At 42.3% G+C, this 12,685-nt stretch overlaps 1 protein-coding gene across 3 annotated transcripts in view; it reads left to right on the plus strand.

Annotated features, from left to right (window-relative positions):
• The window catches only part of HIVEP2 (HIVEP zinc finger 2), a 144,139-nt gene that overhangs the window by 76,167 nt on the left and 55,287 nt on the right, over window positions 1-12,685 (plus strand). The window lies entirely within an intron of this gene.

The following is a 12,685-nucleotide window of genomic DNA, read 5'->3' on the forward strand; positions in this document are numbered from 1 at the left end:
AATCTCTTGAAATCTGTGTTAAAATTAAAATATCTTGTAAATATTTAGGCTACTCTTAAAACATTTTGTTTTCTTCCTTAGAGTAAAACTTCTTTTTCCACAGAAATATCTCTATATTTTAAAGATGGGAAATGTATAAAATTTTAGTGAATAATATTACACAGGAGGTAAGATACACTCTGTGTCCCCATGACCACACGAACTACATCTCTCTTCCTACAAACGTTCATCATAGTGCTAGTTCCCAGAGAAGGATTTAGAGGACCTACAGCTCAGTAAGCCGATGCATGTGTGTGTACGTACGTATGTGCATACCTTTAGGTAAGAGTCTGATAGTCTCACTTAATAGTTACTGTCGTCAGTGGAATTTTTAATTGATCCCAGGGCACAGAAGACACGTTTTCTCTATTCCAGGTTGTGATTTCTTTCATGACACTATATTGTTCAAAAGCAGGCTCTATTGTTAAGTAATTAAAATCAATGCATGAGGAAAGATTCACTTCTGTCAACAGAAGCAGCATAATGTATAGCTAACCATCCGTAGCGGGGAAAATAATTTCTCTTTGGGCTCAATCCAAGTTCCATTGACTTTTACGATACTTGGATCAAGCTTTGTACTCATGTTGCTGTGATGATCTGCAAACCCACTGGGGACTTTATTGCTCATTGCCAGGACTAGTCGTAATGAAATGATATGAAAAACACTGGAATGTAGGTGCCGAAACCTACATCTGCAGTTCAAGTTAAGGATTTCTTTGACTTGTCAGAATGAAAGAAAAGGAGTAGCCCCAGCAAAGGTAATGCTGACTCCATTTACTTATCCTCTTTAAATCCCATTTGAAAGTACTGTAGGATTGATGCATTAGTAAGCAAACCTTAGAGAAGTGATGAGAAGTGCTTTATCATATCCTAAGGGCACGCTAGGTAGATTAGGTATAGTGAGCCTGCCTGGAGCCTTTTGCTGGGGTCTCCTAATTCTGCTTGTCTCCTGTGAAGTAGTCCTGATGATAGAAAAACAGCTTGTTTTCTTTGAGTGCTTGCTTTTTTATCATTTAAGCAGTTTCTGGTGGTCACAAAGGTTCTGGAACAGCGTGATAACGGTTTGGGATATAATTGACTGAATTTTAATATATATTATAACTTCCTGAGTCAGAATTGGTGGTATTCATCTCTGGAAACGCTCAAGTGGGAATTTCAATAAGTCTTTGGGGATGTAGAATTCAGTAGGGGTCTTTTTGTCCTTTTTTCTCTAACTTATCATCTTTCTTAGTCTTTAATTGTGTCTGAGTTTCTGAATGATCACTATTGTTTGTTGTGCCTTTTTAGTCCTCACAAGAAGCCTTTAACTTGATTTCTTATGTTTCTTAGCAGTGGCATTATGTTTTCCTGGCAGAAACATTTTTGCTGCCTAGCATGTTGACTGTGTCACCTGAAAGCGTTTTGAGGTCCCATGCACTTTCTTGGCTCCTTTCCTAGGGCAGTTTTTCCTCAGTTGGACTTTCTACAGTCAGTGTGGCGTCCCACCACTTTCCTGTTTTTATTAATTTTTGAGCAGAAGCCCTAACATAGAATCAAACCTTGACACTTTAAGAGGATAAGTCTTGGTGAAATCGCCACCTAGCAGTCCTTAGTCTTTTGCTTGCAGCTGCACTAAAGCTCTGCTGAACACAGCAGAGAGAGCAAAGGTGGTTTAAAACCAGTTTTTCCATTTGTCTGGTTCGTGGGGCAACCAGGCCTTGAAGATACTCCACGTTAATAGGAAAAACCCTTAGAAACCAGGTTTAGCTAATCCCTGCCCATCTGTTTAAGTCAGCCATAAGGCCTCTTTCTGTCATTTGGTGGTAGGGTATCCATGTGAGCTGGCACCTGACTTTCGGACACAGACATGAATAAATGCAGTGGAGGCTCAGCTAACCTGCATGCCATTTGTGTTTCAAAGGTCAATAATTTTCTTCTTTAAGATATATTGCTTTTTAGTGACCTTTCTGGGGATAGTAAATAAAGGTAGTTTAGAGAGGGATCGGTTTAGTACACTGTTTCGGAGTCTTTATTTTATTCTGACTCTGTTGTCTTGGCCATCACAAAAGGATATCAGGGTGGTACTTTGCCCACAACAACATTCACGAGTCCTGAAAATTCAGGATAAAACCTGTGTGTCTGCCCGAAAGTAATGAGTCTTCTGTCAAGTACCGCATCATGGATAATTGTTATTTAGGGCTTTTAAGTTCAGTAGGGTTGCTGGTAAGCTTATTTCTTCAGCTAGTACTGCAGCAATACAGAAATTGAAACTTTCCATCTTGCCTTTTCTATAACTCTTCATCTATGCTGCAAATCTCAGATAGTGGACAGATGTTGCCTTTGCAAGGGGCCACAAAGGTTGAAGATGATGCTCTGCCCATGGATCATCATTGCTTACTAGCTGGAAATTACTACTCCACCACTCTACTTGTTGGAAGAGCTGTGGAAGTGCTCTGTTTCTTACGCCAGGCAAAGCCATCTGGATTGGCTTTGGTTGAAGGTCAGTGGAGGGTTCACATTGACTGAGGTAGGAAAAGTGAGCCTCCAGCCAGTGAGGAGCAAGTGGGGACAGGAGCACCTTCAGCTTCCACAGCTAGAGGAAGAAGAGGGCTTCTGTCATAGGTCTTAGCCAGCAGCAGTTTTCTTTTAAATGAGACATGCTGGGGTAGATTGGATAGCTACAAGCTTTTGTATTGTGTGTTTTCCTACAAGATGCTGTGGACAACTCATTGAAATTCATATGCAAAAGTGTACCAGAACCTGTCTTGTAACTGTACTTGCAGGAGCTTTCCACTGTCCTCCAAAACCTAGCCTTTTATCTGAGATTATTCTCCAGGCTGTTGATTACATTTTTTAGAGCTGCAGTGTTCTCAGCGATGATTGCGTCAGGACCATCAGTTGTTATTTCCAGGTCCTCAATTTTCTTTTCAGCCTCCTGCCGTTTTAATCCCAAACCTTCAAGCTTCCTGTCCATGGAAACCATAGTAGCCTGGATTAGGTCCAACCTTCCAGAAATACATACTGCATCCCTTGTAAAGAAATTAGATAGTACTGGGTGGCCAAGGACCACAGCTCTAGACGTTGCCAAACCAAAGGCAGGTAAGCAGGTAAGCCCTTTTAACAGGCTGAAAACCGTGTATGAATACGCTGCCAGATCCCTCGCTGATCTTAGTTTCCTCAAGGGCATGTTAAAGTCACTGCCCATTCTCTTATGAGAATCATAGACAACAGTGTTAAAATCTTAAGTCACTTGGGTGATTGTGACCAGTAGGTCATACCATATAGCACACCTGGAAAATATCTTTTCACACAGCTCCTGAAAGCAGATCCACAAATTCCTTTTAAAATACATCTTAAATCAGCTGTGGTTTTCATCATCTTAGTGAATTTGGTTGTTTTCTTAAAGCCGCCCACCGAGTCCCAGGCACTTGGTTTCGCATAATTCTTCCCATGTCACGGTACATCATGGTCCTCCTTCTCCATCCAGGGAGACGGCGGTGCCTGCATAAGGCAGCGGCACGAAGCCCACCGTCTGCTTCCCCCTTCCCATGGCTCCGGGGAAGGGTGCTCAGCCCAGGCTGAGCCTCGCTGCCGTGGGCAGGGCCGGGTGGGTGAGCTTTCTCCTCCAAAACAGTGGTGGAGCAGCAGCTGGGGTCAGTCGTAGGCGTGCTGGAGACTTCTTTTGCTTGTGGAAATACCGTAACCTTTCTGATCAGGGCACGCGTGGGGAGACATTTTATCTCTGCATTTCTGCAGAAGCGAATGAGAAGGTAAGATTCCCGTTAGTGGCAGAAGTTAGTATTGAAGTCTTTGCAAAGGACTTCCCACTCCAGTCAAAGGAAGAACACGCCTATTTTACAGATTTTTGCTGTCATAGCTGTCTTGGCCAAAGGCGTAAAGAGGCTTGATCCTTGACTTGATCCCTGACTGACACAAAAGCTCTCACTGTGGATACACTTAGGACAAAAAACCTTTACTTTTACTGAGACACTTTTTGCTTGCTGGATGAGGGAAGAGGGACCTCAGGAAAAAGCTGTGCCAGCAAATAACGTGATTTTGCTGGTACGAATGAAGGCTGTGCTGGGAACACGCTGTCAGTACAGTTTGCTAGGACAGCTGCACCAGCAGAGCTATGCTATTCTGGATACAACAGCCTTGTCTTCTGTTCCAGTTTGTCATGCATGATTTATCTTTCTGTCACCTCTTCAGGTCCCTAGGCACCTCTCAGCGTAAAAAGAAATTAAAACACAATACAGATGAGTCTGCTCTGTATTGGAGTCTTGACCTTTAATATATCAGGTTTTCATATTGCAACTTTCCCAGCAAATAGGCTGTCCTACAAGAACTGAGGTTGCTTTAGTGATCTGCAGAGGTCCCACCTCAGCCGTGCTTCAGTTTTATTTGCTTCCACCTACAAACTCTCAAGCTGCCTGAAATGCCTTTGAGGGGAGATAAGGTTTTCAGATTGCCTGGGAGATCATAACCATGAACTCTAGCAGGCCAATGAGGAAAAAAAATTATCATCAAAAATCAGAGAAAACAGCCTGGCAACCCAAGTGTCAGAAGGATTGCTTAATGTTTTGTCCTGTTATACCGGTTTAATTTTTATCAGACTTTGGGGTTTGGTTTTTTTTCCCCTTGGTGCTCTCATTACATTTTCCTTCCTTTATTAAAGAAAACGTTTGCATCTTGCTCTGTGCTTTTGTGGCAGCATTCCTCCTGAGCAGACCGGTATGTCGCTCCAATGGCAGGTTCGCAGTCAGACGCCTTAGATCAGTAAACCATCTTAATTAGTTGTTGAGTATACCAGATTTGAATTTTAAAAATCCACAGTCACACTTAAAATACCACAGAGGCCAAAACCTGATGTAAATTTTAAGAGGCATCTGAAGAATTGCTCTGCATTTCAGTCATAAAGCTTTGCCAGTATTACCTTTTGACCAGATCACTGTTTGATTGGGTTTCAGTCTCATGTTTTTCTCTGCAACTATTGAAGGTGGTTTTTTTAATTCCCCCAAGAAACAGACAACTGTGTCTTTAAAGAAACAAAACAACTGTGTCAACAGATGGGAGAGAAAATGCTGTGTCTGAAATAGTGCTAGGAATAAACCGTGTTAAAAATAGGTAGTCTTGCCACAACTGTTTCTTTGGCCAATGTGGAACTCCTTCTTTCCCATACTAGCGTGTTATCAAAACTATACTAAAACCCTGCTAGAAAAACTGCCAAATTAGTCTATAAAAATGTTGCTGGAACAATAACTACCCTTTTCCTGCCTAATTGTAACAGTCATGCTAGTAAAGGAGAAAGGCTAAGGAAGCTGTGCTGCCACAGGAGAGCTCTTCACAATTCCTGTGACTGACCCCTGGCCAGCAGCAACTAAAACACGGCTCTTGCACTTATGGATATACATTTTAATGATATGACCCCCTCTCCACCTCCAACAGTACGAGGACAACTAGGACATCAGAGGGTGTCAGAATTTTGACCTTTCTTAGAAGTGGTGTTTCACTCCTAGGTACGGAGAGAAATAATTTTCCTGTCCCACAAACTATCTGGGGAGAACCCACGGCAGTTTTGCTAACAAGTTGATTTTTTTTAAAAGAAAACTCTTGCCCTCTCCAAAATAGGAAAGCAAGCCGAACTACGCTTAAACGTGCTTGTTACTAGCAGAATTACAGCTGCAGTTTAGACATTGCATTTCTGCTTTCCATCTGTTGTCTCACTTATTTTTGCTGTCTGTCTCCTTGCTTTCAATTGTCTCTTCTGTGTCTCAGTTTATCCAATTTTCAGGGCTGGCCAGCCATTTCAGCATTATTGCTGTCCTAATGGCTGTAAGGAGAGCAGAGAAGCTCTTCACTAAATGATTTTTTTTCCACAATGCCTCCACGCTTTGTTTGGTCGGTTTTTGTTTGTGCTTGGTGCTCCATGTTGTGTCATCTGGGAAGAGACGAGATGTTTGCATAATATGTATTTTGCTGGAGTTGTTAAATTTCTGCAAAGATTTATATTCTACAGCTCACAGTGCCTTTGGGGCAGGGACAGACTGTAATCTCAAACAGAGAACAAATCAGAGGGTTGACCCCATGCCGGCCGTCTCCGGCAGCCTGGAGGAGCTGGAGAACAGGTAGAGCCTGGCCCTCACCACTCGCCTCCCCGCATCCCCCCAGCCTTCAGCCGGGGGAGCCCGCTTGGGAGGAAGCAGCCTCAGGCAGCTGAGCATAATTTAGGGCAGCCCCGCAGCATTTGTAATTGATTCCTGATCTCCGAGACAAAATGCAAAGGTAGATAAGGCCCCTTCGTCTGAGAAGGGCAGAGGTAGGCAAGTGGTGCAGCCTGCTGCTGAGCGTAAATTCCCCGTGACCGGTTACAGCCCTGCTGTTTGCAACAGACTTTTCCTTTCCCACTTGTCTGCAGTCGAGGAATGCTCCTGGGGATCCGTGCTTGCCTGGAAGTTGTCTCTGTTAGATTAATGTTGCTTGCTAAGACTAAAGGAAATATAAAGGAAAAGAAAAGGTTTCAGATGACTTTAGAGGCTGCCCAGTTACTTCAGTGCATCAAGAAAAGAGCCACATTCCTTATCAAAGCAGTGTGTTCGTTATCCCTACTCTTTCCTCATTCCCACGGGAGGGAAATGGAAACGGAGGAGTTCAAACGCCCATGATTTCCCACTCTTCTTCCAGTGGATAAGAAAGCTCCCAATTCAGTCTGTGAAAAGGCTCAGAGAGGCTCATCAGCAATTCTGGATGTACGGGATTTCCTATGGTAGCTTCTTACCTCATCTTTTCCTGTGTTACCTTCTTCTGTCTCTGTGGTCCCCTGCAATCAGTGGGTATTATGTATCTATGTCTGTGTCCACTCTGAGGATACATCCCATGGCTTTTTTAAAATTTTTTGTTTCTTAACCAATCTATGGCTGAGTTAAAAATACTAGTACTTTACATACATAAGTGACAGTTTGATTAACAGCTGAATTCTGCCTTCTTCCAGCATGATGAGCTCTAAAGGAAATCAAGGGAAGTTTTATGCAACATCCTCAGTCTGTGAAAAGCCCATATTCAGAAAGATGCACGCTACCTATTCACTTTTGACTTGAGCACATGCTTTGCTTTGCTGAATTGGCTTTACTGATTAGAGATGGAATTAAGCATATGTTTAAATTACTTGCTTAGCTGTGACTGAGGTTGCATAATTTGTCTGCTGGAGCTTTCCCGTTGAATTCGGTGAGAGTAGACTCAGGCCTCTGTGACAGGTGATGCCGTTGTAATTGGCAGGATATGCCAATTAAAACTTATTCCCTTTGTATTGTAAAATGAGATTTTGCTTTCTCATTACTGCCAGTTTCAAATTATGGTTGTGAATTGTGGTCAAGTCAATATGGTTTCATGGGACAAGTATAGCAAAATCTTTTTGCTTCAGCTATAGGAGTATATAGCTAAAAGCTCTCCTGTAGCTGTAGCCAGGCTAACTGCTTGCTGTTACACTGCCTCATTTTTCAGACTGTTTTATTCTTGTGTTGGACACCAGAATCATTAGAAAACATTCACTGGCAGCATTCAATAGCATATATTTAGAACGTGAAATAAAGAAACCAGACATTTGTGATGCACCACTAATCTATTCGTAATTTGTTTAACTCCACTCCTCCACACATGCAAGAGCATAAAATAGAAGTTATTAAAATAAAAGTGATTTTAAAAAAATCTTCGTATTTATGACCACTTGGGGTTTTTTTTCTTTAACATACCAGCTTGTTTTCTTTTTCTGAGAGTCAATGGTGATTGCAGAAGGTGAAAAACTGCAAACAAAACTAAGGAGAAGTTCAAGTTAGCTGTGGAGCCAAAAGTGTGATTCAGGAGCTGAAAATATCTCTGCGCTTCATGCATCAAACTCAAACACTGTGCTTTGGCAACGCCCCCTGGATTAGAAGCGGAGTTTGAGGTCATTCCTCCTCCAGCCTGCCATGTATGGATAGGGCCCACGCTCATGACAAATTACTGACTTACTGAGCACACACCAAGAGCAGAGTGACATCAGTGCAGAGGGATCTTGCCTCACTGAGGAGGACCAAAGACTCCACTGCTGCCTTTCTCTTGTCTGTCTTTAGACCTGGAGGACCAGCATGGAGGTACTGGCAAGGAGGATACTTTAAACAGACCCTTTCTAGATGTGGCAATAACAAGGGATAGTGAGGTAGCGCACTTGTCTCCTTGTAAAGAAGTCACACAGCATCCAGCGGAAGTGCTAACAAAGTGTGTGGTCAGAGGTGTTTTGGTTGGCCCATTCAGGTTTTTAAGACAAACGATCAGCTGCCAGTGATGGTGCTTCATTGTGGCTGCCAACCTGAAATGACAGTAGCGTATCCTGTGCTGTACAAGCTGTCTTTGCAACCAGGAGCATAGTGTCAGAGACTGATCTCAGCTTATCTGGTGTAAATCCCCAGTGCCTTGAATGAAGTCTGTGCTTTGACTTAGCACCAGTCTCACTGAGGTCTTAGTTATATTTTATAGAGAACATTGGCTTAGATTTTGCAGGTAACAACAACCAAAACTCTGTAAACAGACCCCAAGGCCTTGGATTATTTTCCCTGCTGACAAATTTCTGTTGTTCCCAGGCATCACACTTCCCTTCTGGTGTCCTGCACGTCTGACTAGTTGCCAGCTTCTCAGGGGCAAGTTAGCTTTCATCTACCACTGAGATTGTCCAGCGCTGCTGCCATCGCTCTGCCATGGGCTTGAACTTGTGATGGTCTTTCCATGGAGATGGAGATAATTTTGACAGCTCAAGTGATTGTCATGGGCTTGCAGGACACCTGCCGCATTGCAGCCTGCCTGCTTGGCGGCTACGAGTGGCTCTGCCTCAGTTTCTTCATTGTGTGCCTGGCTGTATTGGTTTTTCCCAATGCACGGGTGTCATAGCAGGGTAGTCACTCAAAGAGGGAAGGAAAGCCAAGGCACTCGGTGTAGGACGTTCCTCGTGGTGATTTTGCTGAAGCCTGTTTGGATCACGTAGAGCACGAGCTTTACCTGGAATCCTATCTTGGGCTCGGCTGAGACCTGATGTTTTCGCCTTCTCTGCCCACTCTCAGAGGATCGCCAGATGTACTTGCATCTTGCTGCCAGCTGCCTGCACAAACAGCCCTCTTGTCTTGGCAACAGCAGGCTAGGCAAATGGGTTGAGCAATGTGTGTATACGGACACTGTGTCAATTGTCAGCCTGACCATTGTCTAAAAGCATCAAGCCTGGTTAGTGAGGGCACTGATCTCAGCTGGCAGTGTGTAAACTGTTATTTGCAGTGAGGTTATGGACCTATACTTAGGGGGATGTGCTCTTGCTAATTTAGCTCCTGGCTGAAGTGAAAAAAAAGTAACCGAAAATCATAGTTCCAGCAGTGGCAGCAAAATAAGATCCTGTGCAGAGTGGGCTCTGGGGATAGAGGAGATAATGTAGGGAGGATCCAAAGAAGAAAGTGTATGTGCTTGATTTTAATAAAGTGAATCACATGTGTAAAGTAAGCAAACAAAGTTCATAGGTGATGTTCCAAAAGTCATTTGGCATGGTACATCTTTCAGGTAAATTTTGTTCTGATTGCTAACTTTCTGCACAGCCTAAGAAACAATAAAACCAGCTCCGCTAACACACTCATGTTAGTAAATATGGCTATTTTTAGTTATATAATATGTATACATAGCACATATGCATATGCATATATGTATATACACACATGTATGTATGCATATAAATTCATGCATGTATAAATTTCAACAAATTAAAATTTTACAAAGATTTCTTGGTGCTCTTTGCAGCCAGATCTGCAACATGGTGCTAGCATGCAGGATACCAAAATGAAGAAAAGCTGTCAATAAAATTTAAATGGGCTATCACACTCTTATTGAGAAAAATGTGGAAAACAAAAAAAGCATAAATACTGAAAAATAAATTAGGCTTCAAATGTCCTTCTGTTTTAGTAATGAAGATGAAAATGTTTACAGCATAGAGACATTTGATTCGAAAAATAAATTATATCCGTTTAACTTTGGGGGTAGTTCAAGATTTGATCCATTAATTTCATCAAACTGCTTGTAGGAAAGCATATTTCTGCAGTATTGAGAGCTGCCAGAATGACCTGGAATTAAGAGGGCAAAGGTAGAGACACTGTAAGTATTTTAATTCATCTATTCACAGATGATTTGTGTGAACACATTAAGAACACCAGTAAAGTAATGGGCATAATTTTCTTCCACTTTTTCCAAATTCAATTGCATACGGTATGATTGCATTTGATCAGGACATGAACGTCATTTCTCAGATGATTGTGTTCTGCCATTGATCATATGAAGGCAATTTAAAGTATGACATTGCTTTTACCTTCCTCAAGTAGGAAGACATTTTTGCTTCTAGTCTTAGCTGCTGTAGCTATCAAATTGTGTGTATAATAAAGTGTGCTTTGTTTAGAGAGTGATAACTGTAAAATATTGCCCATTCAGAGAAAAAGTACTGAGATTGAGATTGATGCCTGGAGCTTAATGCATCATAGCTGCAATCAAGCAAATTTTAGACTTCTTACTTCTGCCATTACAGAATTCTGCCGTAACTCACAGAGTTCTCTGGACTTTCTGTGTTTGAAAAGGAGAAAGGGAGCAAAGAGAGCATTAGAATATCCACACAGACTGGGTTCACAGTCTCTACATACTACAGTACAGAAGCTTGCATGGTCAATTCATTGTATGTAGTAAGAAAACATGTATAAAGGGGGATTTGAACCCATGGGGAAGTGGGAGCTTTGCATATAGCCTCACTGCTTTGAGTTACCAGCCATGAATTCAAGCCCTTCGGTGGTACGCTACAGAGGCGCGCGCATTTTTCTACCTGTGTTGCCTGGCTCTTCTTTGGTACAAATTGTCCTATACAGTCCTAGAACCTGGCTGCAATTTAAATGGCATCTGGCTTTCTCATAGACCTGGTCAAACTGAGGCTTTAGGTAAATTCCCAAACAATGGTAAGGTACAGTCTGTGCTGGAATGCATCTGCTGCAAGCCAGTTAAGGAGTAACATGGGCATGGCTTTATTTGCCCTTTGTACTCTTGAGGCAATTTCACCCATTTATTGTGCTATTTCAGAACCTTCAAATAATTAGCAGTAAAATAAATATTATCCAGTTGCTTTCCTTAAACTTTAGTTTCTGATTAAAATACACATGAGATTTCTGATATTTTTTACCTTGTAAAGTGCACAGGAATCTCCCTGTCACCCCCCTACCCCCAACTGACCTTACAGTGTCGGTGTAACAGATATATAAGAAGTAATATAAAACAAAGTCCTTCTTCTTGTTGATCCATGAAATGAATTAATCTTTATGGTCAGATGATGCCGATGCCTACTGCTACATTTTTGTTTCACCACTGAAGGTGTAGTTTTACGATTACAAAATGATTATGGGAGTTGCCAAGGGAAAAGCTAGCAGTCTTTCAAAAGCAGATGGGGTAAGAGTCATTATCAGAGCACTTCTGCCTGTGTGTTTCCAGGTCCCATGTAAAAAGCTAATCCCTGAGTGTCCGAGATACAAAGTTCAAATTGAAAAAAACTCTTCCAAGCAGTAAGACATGCCATGCTTCTCATACTCTAATTTCCCTTCTGATGTGCTTGTTTAATCATAGTCTCAATGGCTGGCAAACAATTGCAGCAGATTAGGAGAGTCATGACCAGGTATGACCAAATACTAGCAAATGCTCAGCAGTGGTGGTTGCATTGCTGTCTGTCTTTGGTGGGCAGTCGTTGAAGGCACGCTTGTTTACTTTTGCTGCCAAAGAACCAAGGATTGCACAAATTTTTACTAATGCGGTGATAAAAACAAATTAAAAGTTGCTGGTTTTAGTATCACAACAATGCCTCTGGGAGCTTTAATTGGGCAGTAAAATCCTGTTTGATGACACATGCATTATCTGGGGGTGTTAGAGACTCTGCAGGTTGGCTGTTCCCTCAGACCACGTCCTGTTTGCTAGCGCCAGTGCTGCTGTAAGATGGTAGGTTAGTAAGGAGATGCAGTAGTACTGCCTAGACAAAATCTTACTGTCCTTAACCAGATCTTGCTCTGGATAATATTTTGCCTACGATTAAGCTTCTTAAAGACTCAGAAACTGATCCAGCCTTCACAGAAATCAGGGGGAGTCTTTCACACTCGGATCAGATGCTAAGGTATCCTTTGAGGAACGCCATTGAAGACAGTGAGGTTACCACAGTGAGAGGGAAGATGCCGGCTCCCATCAGTTAGGATCTAAAAAAGGAATTAGGGAAAATGGAGTATAGTGTTCCTCATGGATTTCAGTTTAAATACTCTTTATGAAGCTGGAGCAGCAGCAGTGTGATTGTTCATAAATGACATCTTTCACTTACGGCTTCATTCTCTTTTCATGAAAGTCCCCTCTGCTCCTGCCAGGGTGCTATAGAGAGGATTTAGTGTAAATGAGAATAAAGACCCTTGTCTTTTGAGTTGAGGATTAGATAAACCAATTCACAATGCACATTAATTAAAAACAACTGTGTGCAAGGGTAGCCAGCATCACTAAAGCCAGTTAGACCTGTGAAAGCACAGGGTGACCTGCTTGGGGGCTGGAAGGTATCCATGCCACACCAGGGAGAGGACGCTACAATCCAGAGCACCCCTAGGTC

This window comes from Gymnogyps californianus, chromosome 3 (assembly GCF_018139145.2).
Source record: "Gymnogyps californianus isolate 813 chromosome 3, ASM1813914v2, whole genome shotgun sequence".
NCBI lineage: Eukaryota > Metazoa > Chordata > Aves > Accipitriformes > Cathartidae > Gymnogyps > Gymnogyps californianus.